This window comes from Aotus nancymaae, unplaced genomic scaffold (genome assembly GCF_030222135.1).
Source record: "Aotus nancymaae isolate 86718 unplaced genomic scaffold, 86718_ANA_hifiasm-v0.15.2.pri h1tg000049l, whole genome shotgun sequence".
Taxonomy (NCBI): domain Eukaryota; kingdom Metazoa; phylum Chordata; class Mammalia; order Primates; family Aotidae; genus Aotus; species Aotus nancymaae.
The window spans coordinates 26595125-26607843 of NW_026988463.1; the positions used below are offsets into that span (position 1 = coordinate 26595125).

The 12719-nt window shown below is 46.4% G+C and overlaps 1 pseudogene; it reads right to left on the reverse strand.

Moving 5' to 3' along the window:
• Positions 1 to 1378: 1378 nt before the first annotated feature.
• Positions 1379 to 1900, reverse strand: LOC105725519 (programmed cell death protein 5-like; annotated as a pseudogene).
• Between the last annotated feature and the right edge of the window lie 10819 nt (positions 1901 to 12719).

The following is a 12719-nucleotide window of genomic DNA, read 5'->3' on the forward strand; positions in this document are numbered from 1 at the left end:
TGAGATTACAGGCGTGAGCCACTGCGCCCAGCCTGACCATGTTTAAACCCCTACTTTTGGCCAGGCGCGGTGGCTCACGCCTGTAATCCCAGCACTTTGGGAGGCCGAGGCAGGTAGATCACGAGGTCAAGAGATCGAGACCATCCTGGCCAACATGGTGAAACCCCATCTCTACTAAAAAAAATACAAATATTAGCTGGGTGTGGTGGTGCGCGCCTGTGGTCGCAGCTACTCGGGAGGCTGAGGCAGGAGAATTGCTTGAACCTGGGAGGCTGAGGTTGCAGTGAACCGAGATCACGCCACTGCACTCCAGTATGGTGCCTGGAGACAGCGAGACTGTCTCAAAAAAATAATAATAAGGCCGGGTGTGGTGGCTCACGCCTGTAATCCCAGCACTTTGGGAGGCTGAGATGGGTGGATCACCTGAGGTCAGGAGTTCAAGACCACCCTGGCCATCATGGTGAAACCCCATCTTTAATAATAATAATAAAAATAAATAAACCACGCAATCATGGAATTCATACAGATCATTTAAATAAATGAACGAGATTAAAGTCAAAAAAAATAAAAAATAAAAAAATAAATAAACCCGTACTTTTAGTGATGAACCACAGTGGCATTTTGGATCCTTAGAAACTGGCATTAATTCAGAACCAATATCTAGGTATCCTCAAAAGATCTGGGTATTTTCTTCTCCCTGATGCACAATCACTCCAGTAAACAAGGCATAATAGTTCCTGTCTCAGGGAGAACCAACCTTCTCTCCAATTAAGTGACTCGGGATCTATACTTGTGAATTCGTTATCCACAATCATGACAGTGAATGTAAGCATCACCCAGAAGTCTCCTTGTGACTGTAATCTCTCCCACCTCCCTCTCTCTGACCCCTCATCCCCAAGAAACCACTGATCTGCTTTCTGTCACTATAGGTTGATTTTCCTTTTTTTTTTTGAGACTGAGTTTTGCTCTTGTCACTCAGGCTGGAGTGCAATAGTGAAATCTCGGCTCACTGCAACCTCCACCTCCCAGGTTCAAGCGATTCTCCTGCCTCAGCCTCCCAAGTAGCTGGGATTACAGGTGCCCACCACCACGCCCAGGTAATTTTTATATTTTTAGTAGAGACAGGGTTTTACCACTTTGGCCAGGCTGGTCTCAAACTCCTGACCTCAGGTGATCCACCTGCCTTGGCCTCCCAAAGTTCTGGGATTACCGGCATGAGTCACCATGCCTGGCCTGATTTGCATTTTCTAGAGCAGGGGTTGGCAAATGTTTTTTGTAAAGGGCCAAATAGTAAATATTTTAGGTGTTGTAGGACAACAGATAAAAATTAGTATATTATGTAGGTATTTCCATAATGATAGAAAACACATTTTTTAAAACATTATTTTATTTTATTTTGCATAACAAGTCTATTTTTTTAAAGGCCTATAGACAATAAACAAAGTAAATAATCAAATCTTAACTTCTGTCCTAGAACTGGTCTGTTAAGTTCTAGTCTGTGAGCACTTTTAGTTCAATAATCGTCATCTTCATCAGAGTCCATTACCTTTCTTCTGTTGAATTTCACTATTGTTGTCTTTTCTGTTTGCTGGCTTACTTTTTAAAGGATTTCTATTAAACCTTGTTCTGATACCTTCTCACTTATTTGTCCATCTCTTGCCATCTGTATAAGGTAATTCTCTACTGCTTTAGTTTTTTCAGGCTTTACAAGTGCCAAGTTACTTAACCTGGCCCAGGCTGACTGATCCAGCACTTGGGCTAAGATACTGTTTCTCATTTCTGCTTCCCTGTGCTTTGCTTCCTGTTGGGCCGCATCGCCAGGATCCCCGTGCTTGGCCTGCAGCTCGGTCAGCCTCTGCCTCCTCAGCGCCTCCAGCTCCTCTTCCGCACGGCGCGGCATCCGCCGTGGATCGGCCGCGGTCACTCAGCAGACCCTCGGCGCGAGCGCGGCTCTGACCCTTTATTTTATTTTTAATGGATGAGAGGTTTATGCGTTTTTCAGACTGGCCTCGAATGCCTGACCTCACTTCCTTATGCGCCAGGACAATTGGCCTCAGCCACTTCGGATCCCAGGAAAACACGTTTTTTATTGTTGAAATTAGAAGTATAATAATTGAGTATAATGTTTAAAATACAGGTCTATTAAAGAGAATAATGGAATTCATTTTGCTTAATTGGGGTTCAAAGTTGGGGGGTACAGTGGCTCATGCCTGTAATCCCAGCACTTTGGGAGGCGGAGGAGGGCAGATCACTTGAGGCCAGGAGTTTGAGACCAGCCTGATCAAATGGCAAAAACCAGTTTCTACTAAAAATAAAAAAAATAGCCAGGCATAGTGGCGCATGCCTGCAATCCCAGCTACTGGGGAGTCTGAGGCACGAGAATCACTTGAACTCAGGAGGCAGAGGTGGCAGTGAGCAGAGATCACACCACTGCATTCCTACCTGGGTGACAGAGACTATCAAAGAAAAAAAAAAAGAACAAAGTTAGTGTTCCCTGTCATCCTACGACAAATGTTTATCTGTTAATTCTAATCTGTGATGACATTTGGCAAAAATAGGTTTTCCTGCAGGTAGGTATTGCCAAATACAGATAGCAATCCACAAGCATATGATGTCATGAGCACATTCATCATTTGAAAGGCATTTATAGAATTCTATTTGGATTCTGGCCAGGTGCAGTGGCTCACTTAATCCCAGCACTTTGGGAGGCCAAGGTGGAGCACTTGAGGCCAGGAGTTCCAGACCAGCCTAGGCAACATGGCGAAACCCCCATCTTGGGCCGGGCGCGGTGGCTCACGCCTGTAATCCCAGCACTTTGGGAGGCCGAGGCGGGTGGATCACGAAGTCAAGAGATCGAGACCATCCTGGTCAACATGGTGGAACCCCGTCTCTACTAAAAATGCAAAAAATTAGCTGGGCATGGTGGCGCGTGCCTGTAATCCCAGCTTCTCAGGAGTCTGAGGCAGGAGAATTATCTGAACCCAGGAGGCGGAGGTTGCGGTGAGCCGAGATCACGCCATTGCACTCCAGCCTGGGTAACAAGAGCGAAACTCTGTCTCAAAAAAAAAAAAAAAAGAAAAGAAACCCCATCTCTACCGAAAATTAAAAAAAAAAAAAAATTAGCCAGGCTAGCCAGGTGTGGTGGCACATGCCTGTAATCGCAGCTACTCAGGAGGCTGAGACAGAAGGATCGCTTGAACCTGGGAGGCCAAGGTTGTGGTGAGCCAAGATTGCGCCATTGCATTCCAGACAAGAGCGAAACTCCATCTCAATAAATAAATAAATAAATAAATAAATAAATAAATAAATAAATAAAAATAAAAATTAAGCATGGTGGTGTGTGCCTGTAATTCCAGCTACTTGAGGCACAAGAATCATTTAAACCTGGGAGGCAGAGGTTGCAGTGAGCTGAGATTGTGCCACTGCACTCCAGCCTGGGCACCAGAGTGAGACTGTCTCAAAAAAAAATTCTGTTTGGATTGGATTTTTCTCTTGATACATTTAGCACATTACTACATTGTGGTTTAATCACTTGAGATGGGTCTCAATCCCACTGAACTCCTACAAATGCGACTGGCACAATAGTTTGAGATTAGAATGTAGTTGCTGAAAACGTGGGAATGGACATCTTGCTCCTCGTTTTAACTTTCGATATTGTGGGCTGTGTACAAGGCAGCGTGGCTTTGCTTGTGATTCAAGCAGTATGCCATTAACAAAGTTACTTTACAGCAGTATAAGTTAAACCTGTAAGTGCTGTTTTGCTTTACAATTTTAGGTTGAGGCCAGGCTCTGTGGCTTACACCTGTAAGCCCAGCACTTTGGGAGGCTGATGCAGGCAGATTCTTTGAGCCCAGGAGTTCAAGACCAGCCTGGGTCACATGGAAAAACCCTGTCTTTACAAAAAAGTGCAAAAATTAGCCAGGCATGGTGGGACATGCCTGTAATCCCAGTTACTCTGGAGGCTAAGGGGGAAGGGTCGCTTGAGCAAAGAGGTAGAGGTTGCACCACTGCACTCCAGCCTGAGTGACAGATTGAGACCCTGTCTCAAACAAAACAAAACAAAACAAAACCATAATATTTAGCACTGCCAAGACATCAAACTGCTGTATGACACAGCAAGCCAGGATATTCAGCTTGTATTTCTAACAAAAATTCATGGAACTTATGACGGTTAAGTCCACCTGAGCAAATGGTTTGTAATTGACAGTACTGGTTTAATATCTTTCCTTTCTTTTCTTTTCTTTTTTTTTTTTTTGAGACAGAGTCTTGCTCTGTTGCCCAGGCTGGAGTGCAGTGGTGCAATCTCGGCTCACTGCAACCCCCAACTCCCAGGTTCAATCGATTCTCCTGCCTCAGCCTCCTAAGTAGCCGGGATTACAGGCACCTGCCACCATGCCTGGCTAATTTTTGTATTTTTAGTAGAGATGGGGTTTCACCATGTTGGACCAGGCTGGTCTCGAACTCCTGGCCTCAGATGATTCGCCAGCCTTGGACTCCCAAAGTGCTGGGATTATAGGCATGAGCCATTGCTCCCAGCCCTGGCTTGATATCTTAGGACAGATTCAAAAATATCTGCAAAGTACTTGCTGATGAATCATACAGTTAATAACCATAGGCTTTAAACACCTTACATTGGCCGGGCGCAGTGGCTCACACCTATAATCCCAGCACTTTGGGAGGCTGAGGCGGGCGGATCACAAGGTCAAGAGATTGAGACCATCCTGGCCAACGTGGTGAAACCCGTTTCTCTTTCTTGGAAGTAAGATTCCTCCTTATAATTACATTTCTGTTTTCCATCTTCAGCAAAATAAGTCTTTTGGCTACAAGAAATAATCGATACTTTCCGGGTTGTCCTGGTAATCTCTCTGGTTCCCAGATTGTGTCATGCTCTGAGAGTTTAAGAACCCGAGCTTGGCTGGGCGCGGTGGCTCACGCCTGTAATCCCAGCACTTTGGGAGGCCGAGGCAGGTGGATCACGAGGTCAAGAGATCGAGACCATCCCGGTCAACATGGTGAAACCCCGTCTCTTCTAAAAATACAAAAATTAGCTGGGCACGGTGGCGCGTGCCTGTAATCCCAGCTACTCAGGAGGCCGAGGCAGGAGAATTGCCTGAACCCAGGAGGCGGAGGTTGTGGTGAGCCGAGATCACGCCATTGCACTCCAGCCTGGGTAACAAGAGCAAAACTCCGTCTCAAAAAAAAAAAAAAAAAGAACCCGAGCTTGTCATTTTCTTTCTGGAAGTGACACAGTGCACTGAGAAGAATCCATCTCATACCACGGCCCTTACAGTCATGGTTATTGACGTCACAGTCAAGTACAGCAGCCACTTGGGCTCCCAGGCCATGCGCTGGAGTTGGTACTTCATAAATACAAGCCATAGGCGACAGTCTGATTAACATCACATCACAGTTTACTAACGTCCCAGTTCCCATTGCCTTGGAGCTCAGACAAAGCTCAAACCCAAGGGCATGGACAAAGCAGTCCCCAGATGCTAACCTTGTGCATCTATCTGTGAGCACCCCTTGTGTACTAATGCTACATCATCGGCATCCAGTCACAAGGTGGAAACCACGCAGTCATTTAAACAGGGAAGTTTAACAGAACAGTGAACTATTTACAGGGGACTGCAACTAAGTGTGAATCAAAGAGAACTCTAAAAAACACCCGTAGGGCCAGGTTCGGTGGCTCACACCTGTAATCCCAGCACTTTCGGAGGTCGAGGAGGGCAGATCACAAGTTCAGAAGTTCGAGACCAACCTGGCCAACATAGTGAAACCCTGTCCCTACTAAAAATATAAAAATTATCTGGGTGTGATGGCACGCACCTGTAGTCCCAGCTACTTGGGAGGCTGAGGCAGAATCACTCGAACCCGGGAGGTGGAGGTTGCAGTGAGCCGAGATCATGCCACTACACTCCAGCCTGGGCAACAGAGCTAGACTCCATCTAAAAACAAACGAACAAATAAAAAACCACATACACACACAAAAAACACCTGAAGGGTGAGGGAGAGAGCCCAGAGAAAGAACAAACCTGGAAAGGAGTAGCCCCCTTAAGGCTGGGGCTCCGACCTCACTGGAGAGAGGTGGCTGCAGCCCATTGGACGGTGAGGTTGGCTGGGTTGCCCCAAGTCACAGCTGGTCCACAACCAGCCAGCTGAGGCTTGTGGCCAGGAGACCACAAGCAGACGCCCCTGCCCCGGGGGTGCTGGAGTGCCCAGGTTGTCAGGCGGGGAACCATGCAGTGGGGCTGGCAGGCAGAAAGTTGAATGCCACTGTTAGGGCTGCCTGTCACGGGGATAGGAGAGAGAAGGAACCAGGACAAGCCCCTTCCTCCTGTAATGTCCCTCCAGCGCCCTCTACTGGCAAGGAAGAAACGTTTGCCAGTTCCACATCTGGTAGCAAGCAGTGCAGTGAATGGATTTGGAGCTGAGAAGCAACAGATAGAAAACTGGCACCAGTATGTGCTCATGTAAAAAAAAAAAAGAAAAGGCCAGTTTTTTTCTGTGTCTTTCTTTTATTATGATTATTACTATTATTTTGAGATAGGTTCTTGCTCTGTCGCCTAGGCTGGAGTGCAGTGTGACCATGATCTTGGCTCATTGCAGCCTCAAACTCCTGGGTTCAAGTAACCTTCCTGCCTCAGCTTCTCAAATAGCTGGGACTACAGGTGTGTACCACCATGCCCGGCTAATGTTTAATTTTTTTTTGTAAAGATGAAGGCCTCACTATGTTGCCCTGGCTTGTCTTGAAATCCTGGGCTCAAGCGATCCTCTCACCTTGGCCTCTCAAAGTATTGGGATTATAGGTGTGAGCCACCAGACCTGGCCGAAGTTTCATTTCAGAATGTCCTTGTTGAAACAGTAAAAATGATCAATTGTATTAAATCTCAACCCTTGAATATTTTCTTCTTAAATTCTGCGTGTCAAAATGAGAAGAATGGATAAAATGCTTAGATTCATCATAAATCCAATGGCTACCTCTGGAAAGGCTCTAAGACGGAGCTGTGGGATGAACCAGCCACCACCTGTCATGAAACATCATTTATACATGTAAAAACCAAGAACAAATTATTATTGTTATTTTGAGATGGAGTCTCACTCCATTGCTCAGGCTGGAGTGCAATGTCATGATCTCGGCTCACTGCAATCTCTGCCTCCTGGGTTCAAGCAATTAACATGCCTTAGCATCTCGAGTAGCTGGGATTACAGGCGCGCACCACTACACTTGGCTAATTTTTGTATCTTTAGTAGAGATGGAGTTTCATCATGTTGTGCTGGGATTATAGGCGTGAGCCACCATTGCACCCGGCCAAATTATTATTTTTCAGACTTGGGTAGTTGGCAGACGTTGTTTCAAAAATGAAGAATTGGCCACATCAAGAAAAACAACCGACAGCGTCTGTTACCAATGGTGAAATTCTCTCTCTCTTTTTTTTAGGCATAGTCTCACTCTGTTACCCAGGCTGGAGTGCAGTGGCACGTTCTTGGCTCATTGCCAAGATCTCTGCTCATTGCAAGCCCCACCTCCCAGCTTCAAGTGATTCTCCTGCCTCAGCCTCCCGAGTAGCTGGGATTACAGGCATGCACCACCATACCCGGCTAATTTTGTATTTTTAGTAGAAATGAGGTTTCTTCATGTTGGTCAGGTTGGTCTCGAACTGGCCTCAGGTGATCCACCCACCTCAGCTTTCCAAAGTGCTGGGATTACAGGTGTGAGCCACCTCGCCAGCCAGTTTAATGTATTTTATTTATTTATTTTTTGAAATGTATTTTAATAGCAAATTTACAGGAGCAGCGCAGAAGACAGACATGAAAAACATTTGCTTGCATGTGGGACAACTCAGGGAAGTATAGTGAATGGATGGAATCTCCTGGATGATAAAGCCACTACAAACACCTGAAAAATGGATACTTTTTGTTTGTTTGTTTGTTTTTTGAGACAAGGTCTCGATCGGTCACCCAGGCTGGAGTGCAATGGCATTATCTTGGCTCACTGCAGCCTCTACCTCCTGGGTTCAAGTGACTCTCCTGCCTCAGCCTCCCAAGTAGCTGGGATTACAGGCAGAGATAGGATCTGGTTCTGTTGCCCAGGCTGGAGTGCAGTAACTCAATCATGGCTCACTGCAGCCTCGAACTCCTGGGTTCCAGCGATCCTCCTGCCTTAGCCTCCCAAGGAGCTGGGAGTACAGGTGTGCACCACCCTGCCCAGCTCATGAACAATGGATGTTAATGTAACAGTGTATTATATATTCATTAATATGTTTTTACAGTCCACATTTTTTTTTTTTTTTTGAGACGGAGTTTCACTCTTGTTACCCAGGCTGGAGTGCAATGGCATGATGTCAGCTCACCTCAACCTCCACCTCCTGGGTTCAGGCAATTCTCCTGCCTCAGCCTCCTGAGTAGCTGGGATTACAGGCACGTGCCACCATGCCCAGCTACTTTTTTGTATTTTTAGTAGAGATGAGGTTTCACCATGTTGACCGGGATGGTCTCGATCTCTTGACCTCGTGATCCACCCGTCTCGGCCTCCCAAAGTGCTGGGATTACAGGTGTGAGCCACTGCACCCGGCCACATTCCACATTTTAAACTAAACTTGTAAACGGCTCGGTGTGATGGCTCACACCTGTACTCCCAGCACTTTGGGAGGTTAAGGTGGGTGGATCACCTGAGGTGAGGAGTTCGAGACCAGCTGGCCAACATGGTGAAGCCCTGTCTCTACTAAAAATGCAAAAATGAGCTGGGTATGGTGGCGCGCAGCTGTAACCCCAGCTGCTCAGGAGGCTGAGGCAGGAGAATCACTTGAACCTGGGAAACAGAGGTTGTAGTGAGCAGAGATCATGCCACTGCACTCCAGCCTGGGTGACAGAGTGAGACTCTGTCTCAAAAAGAAAAAACAAAACAATAACAACAACAAAACTAACCTTGAAAAAATAACTCTTTGTCAAATTTTGTTGTAATATCAAAGTATATCTCCAATTACTTGAAAAATACACTTCCTTTTCCAATCATATGTCTGTGTGAAGCTGACTTTTCTTCATGTAGTTCAAGCAAACCACATTGAGTGGAGAAGCAGATATGAACGTCCAGTTCTCTACTGTTAGGTCAGTCATTAAAGAGGTTTGCAGGCCGGCCAGGAGCGGTGGCTCACGCCTGTAATCCCAGCGCTTTGGGAGGCTGAGGCGGGTGGATCACGAGGTCAGGAGATCGAGACAATCCTGGCCAACATGGTGAAACCCCATCTCTACTAAAAATACAAAAAAATTATCTGGGTGTGGTGGCACACGCCTGTAGCCCCACCTACTTGGGAGGTTGAGGCAGGAGAATTGCTTGAACCCAGGAGGCGGAGATTGCAGTGAGCCAAGATCGCACCACTGCACTCCAGCCTGGGCGACAGTGTGAGACTTTGTCTCAAAAAATAAATAAATAAATAAAAAATAAAGAGGTTTGCAAAAATGTAAAACATTTTTACTCTTCTCAGTAAATTTGTTTTTTGTTTTAGAAAATATAGGTTTTTTTCCATTTAAAATCATGTTATTTATGTTAACGTGTAGTTTGCTGTCAGTATTTTTATTTTATTTTTAAGACAGGGTCTCGCTGTGTTGCCCAGGCTGGAGTGCAGTGGCACAATCATGGCTCACTGCAGCCTTGACCTCCCAGCTTCAAGTGATCCTTCCGGCTCAGCCTCCCTCCTAAGTAGCAGGGACCACAGGCATGTGCCACTACAATTGGCTCATGTTAAATTTTTTTTGTAGAGATGGGGTTTCACTTTGTTCCTCAAGCTAGTCTCGAACTCCTGGGCTTAAGCAGTCCTTCCATTTTGGCCTCCCAAAGTGCTGGGATTATAGGTATGAGCCACTGTGCCTGGTCAGCATTTTTAAATGATCATAAACAAACATTGAAATAATGTCTGTGTTAGCCTCCAGTAGGATAAATATTGATAGCTATAACCTACCCATATAACCTGAAGCGTGTTGGGGCCTTTTTTTTTTTTTTTTTTTTTTTTTTTTTGAGACAGAGTCTCACTCAGTCGCCCAAGCTGGAGTGCAATGGCATGATTTTGGCTCAGTGCAACCTCTGCTTCCCGTATTCAAGTGATTCTTGAACTCCTGAGCTCAGGCAATCCATCTACCTTGGCCTCCCAAATTGCTAGGATTAAAGTCGCGAGCCACTGTGCCTGGCTTAATCATTTCTTTAAAGTATAAAGATATCCTGAGGCTGGGTGCAGTGGCTCACGCCTGTAATCCCGGTACTTTGGGAGGCTGAGGCAGGTGGATCACGAGGTCAGAGTTCAAGACCAGCCTGGCCAAGATGGTGAAACCCCATCTCTATGAGAAATACAAAAATTAGCTGGGTGTGGTGGCAGGTGCCTGTAATCCCAGCTACTTGGGAGGCTCAGGCAGAGAAATGCTTGAACCTGGGTGACGGAGGTTGCAGTGAGTCGAGATTGCACCATTGCACTCCAGCCTGGGCGACAGAGCAAGACTCCATCTCAAAAAAAAAAGAGAAAAAATAGGTATCCTGAGACCAAAAAAAATTGAAAATCACTGCTATGGGCAGTATCTGGCGCACAGAAAGTGATTAGTAAGTGTGGGCTTAATCAAAGGAGTTTTTTTTTTAATTTTTTTTTATAGACATGGGATGTCACCATGTTGGCCCTGCTGGTCTTGAACTCCTGACCTCAGGTGATCCACCCATCTCAGCCTCCCAAAGTGCTGGGATTACAGTTGTGAGCCACTGCGCCCGGCCAGTCAACGGAGTTTTAACTCTGCATTTTGATGTGGCCATTTGGAGAATGGTTCCGTGGGTGTGGAGGGCAGACTTAATGATTGACAGCTGAGGAGATCCATGGGGTTAGGCATAGAGGACTACTTTGTACATTTGGCAGGAAAGTGAAGGAAGAAGAGAAAACAGAAGCTAGAGCTAGGATCAGAGCTGAGAGGATGATTCTTACAATGTAAACTCTTGACTGCTCGTGTTTATAGGCCAATCTCGGAGAATGAGAAATTGAAAACAGAGCAGTTATCTTGTGGCTGGGCATGGTGGCTCATGCCTGAAATCCCAGCAGTTTGGGAGGCTGAGGTGGGTGGATCACCTGAGGTCAGGAGTTCCAGACCAGTCTAGTCAATTTGGCAAAACCCCATCTCTATTAAAAATACAAAAAAAGAAAAATCAGCTAGGCATGGTGGCATGTGCCTGTAATCCCAGCTACTCTGAAGGCTGAGGCAGGAGAATCGCTTGAACCCAGGAGGAGGAGGTTGCAGTGAGCCGAGATCACGCCACTGCCCTCCAGCCTGGGCAACTGAGCAAGACTCCATTTCAAAAGAAAGGAGAAGTTATCTTGCAAACACCTCATCAATAACCATTTCCCATTTCCCTCCTTTCCATCCTCTGTACCTTCTGTGAACTCACCACTAATCTAAGGTTTTTTATTTTTAAATTTTTATTTATATTATTTGTTTATTTATTTTTGAGATAGGATCTCACTGTGTTGCCTAGGCTGGAGTACAGTGGCACGATCTTAGCTCACTGCAGCGTCAACCTCTTGGGCACAAGTGATCCTCTCACCTCAGCCCCTCAAGTAGCTGGGACTACAGGTGTGTGCCACTATGCCCAGCTAATTATATTTTTGGTAGAGACGGGGTTTCGCCATGTTGCCCAGGCTGGTCTTGAACTCCTGGACTCAAGCAATCTGCCTGTCTCCCATTGATCTTTGCTGTGTCTTCTTTGACCTCTTCTGCAATCTCTGTGAACTGCATTGCACTTTCTCTGAATTCCAACCACAGTATCCACTGTGGGAAATGTCCCAAGGCTGGGTGGACCACATGACAGATCAAGCTAGCCCCTTGGTCTTAGGGCTGTAGGGTCAGGCTTAGAGCTGCTCCAGGTCAAAGGTTCCATCCAGGTGTTTGGGAAATGCAGCACGGATGACCCCCTGGGTGTTCCTTCCCATCCCACAGCCACCAGGCCTGAGGGCCCTGAATGCCTAGAAACCTTTTAAGTGGCAGAGAAGAGTGGGGCTCCTTCCTTGCAGATATCTGGATTGGGAGAGGAGCTATGGGAATGGGGCAAGCTAGAGTAATATGGAGACAGGAAAATGGACTATTATTATTTTGAGACAGACTTTCGCTCTTGTCACCCAATCTGGAGTGCAATGGAGCTATCTCAGTTCACTGAAACCTCCACCTCCCGGGTTCAAGAGATTCTCTTGCCTCAGCTTCTTGAGTAGCTGGGAATACAGGTGGTCGCCACCACACTCAGCTAATATTTGTATTTTTAGTAGAGATGGGGTTTCCCCATGTTGGCCAGGCTGGTCTTGAACTCCTACCTCAGGTGATCCAGCTGCCTCAGCCTCCCAAAGTGCTGGGATTACAGGCATGAGCCACCACACCTGGCCAGTTGGACTATTATTAATAAACACTTCCATTCATTTGTCTATCTCCTATGCAGGCAATTTGTAGGGCACGTTAGGAGCCCGATGTAGGGCTGAGTGCCCACAGGGTCGTGGGGTGAGCCTTATGCTGTGCTGAGGCGCAGGATCTGAGAAATAAAGAGACAGGACACAGAAATACAAGAAAAATGCAGCTGGTCTCAGGGGGCCACGCCACCTATAAGCAGAGTCAGGTGAGGCCCCGAATGTCCAGAAGCATGAGTATTTACTGTGTATAGGTTAGGGGGCAGGGCAGTGAGTGAAATCATCTTTAAGGATAGTGATAGG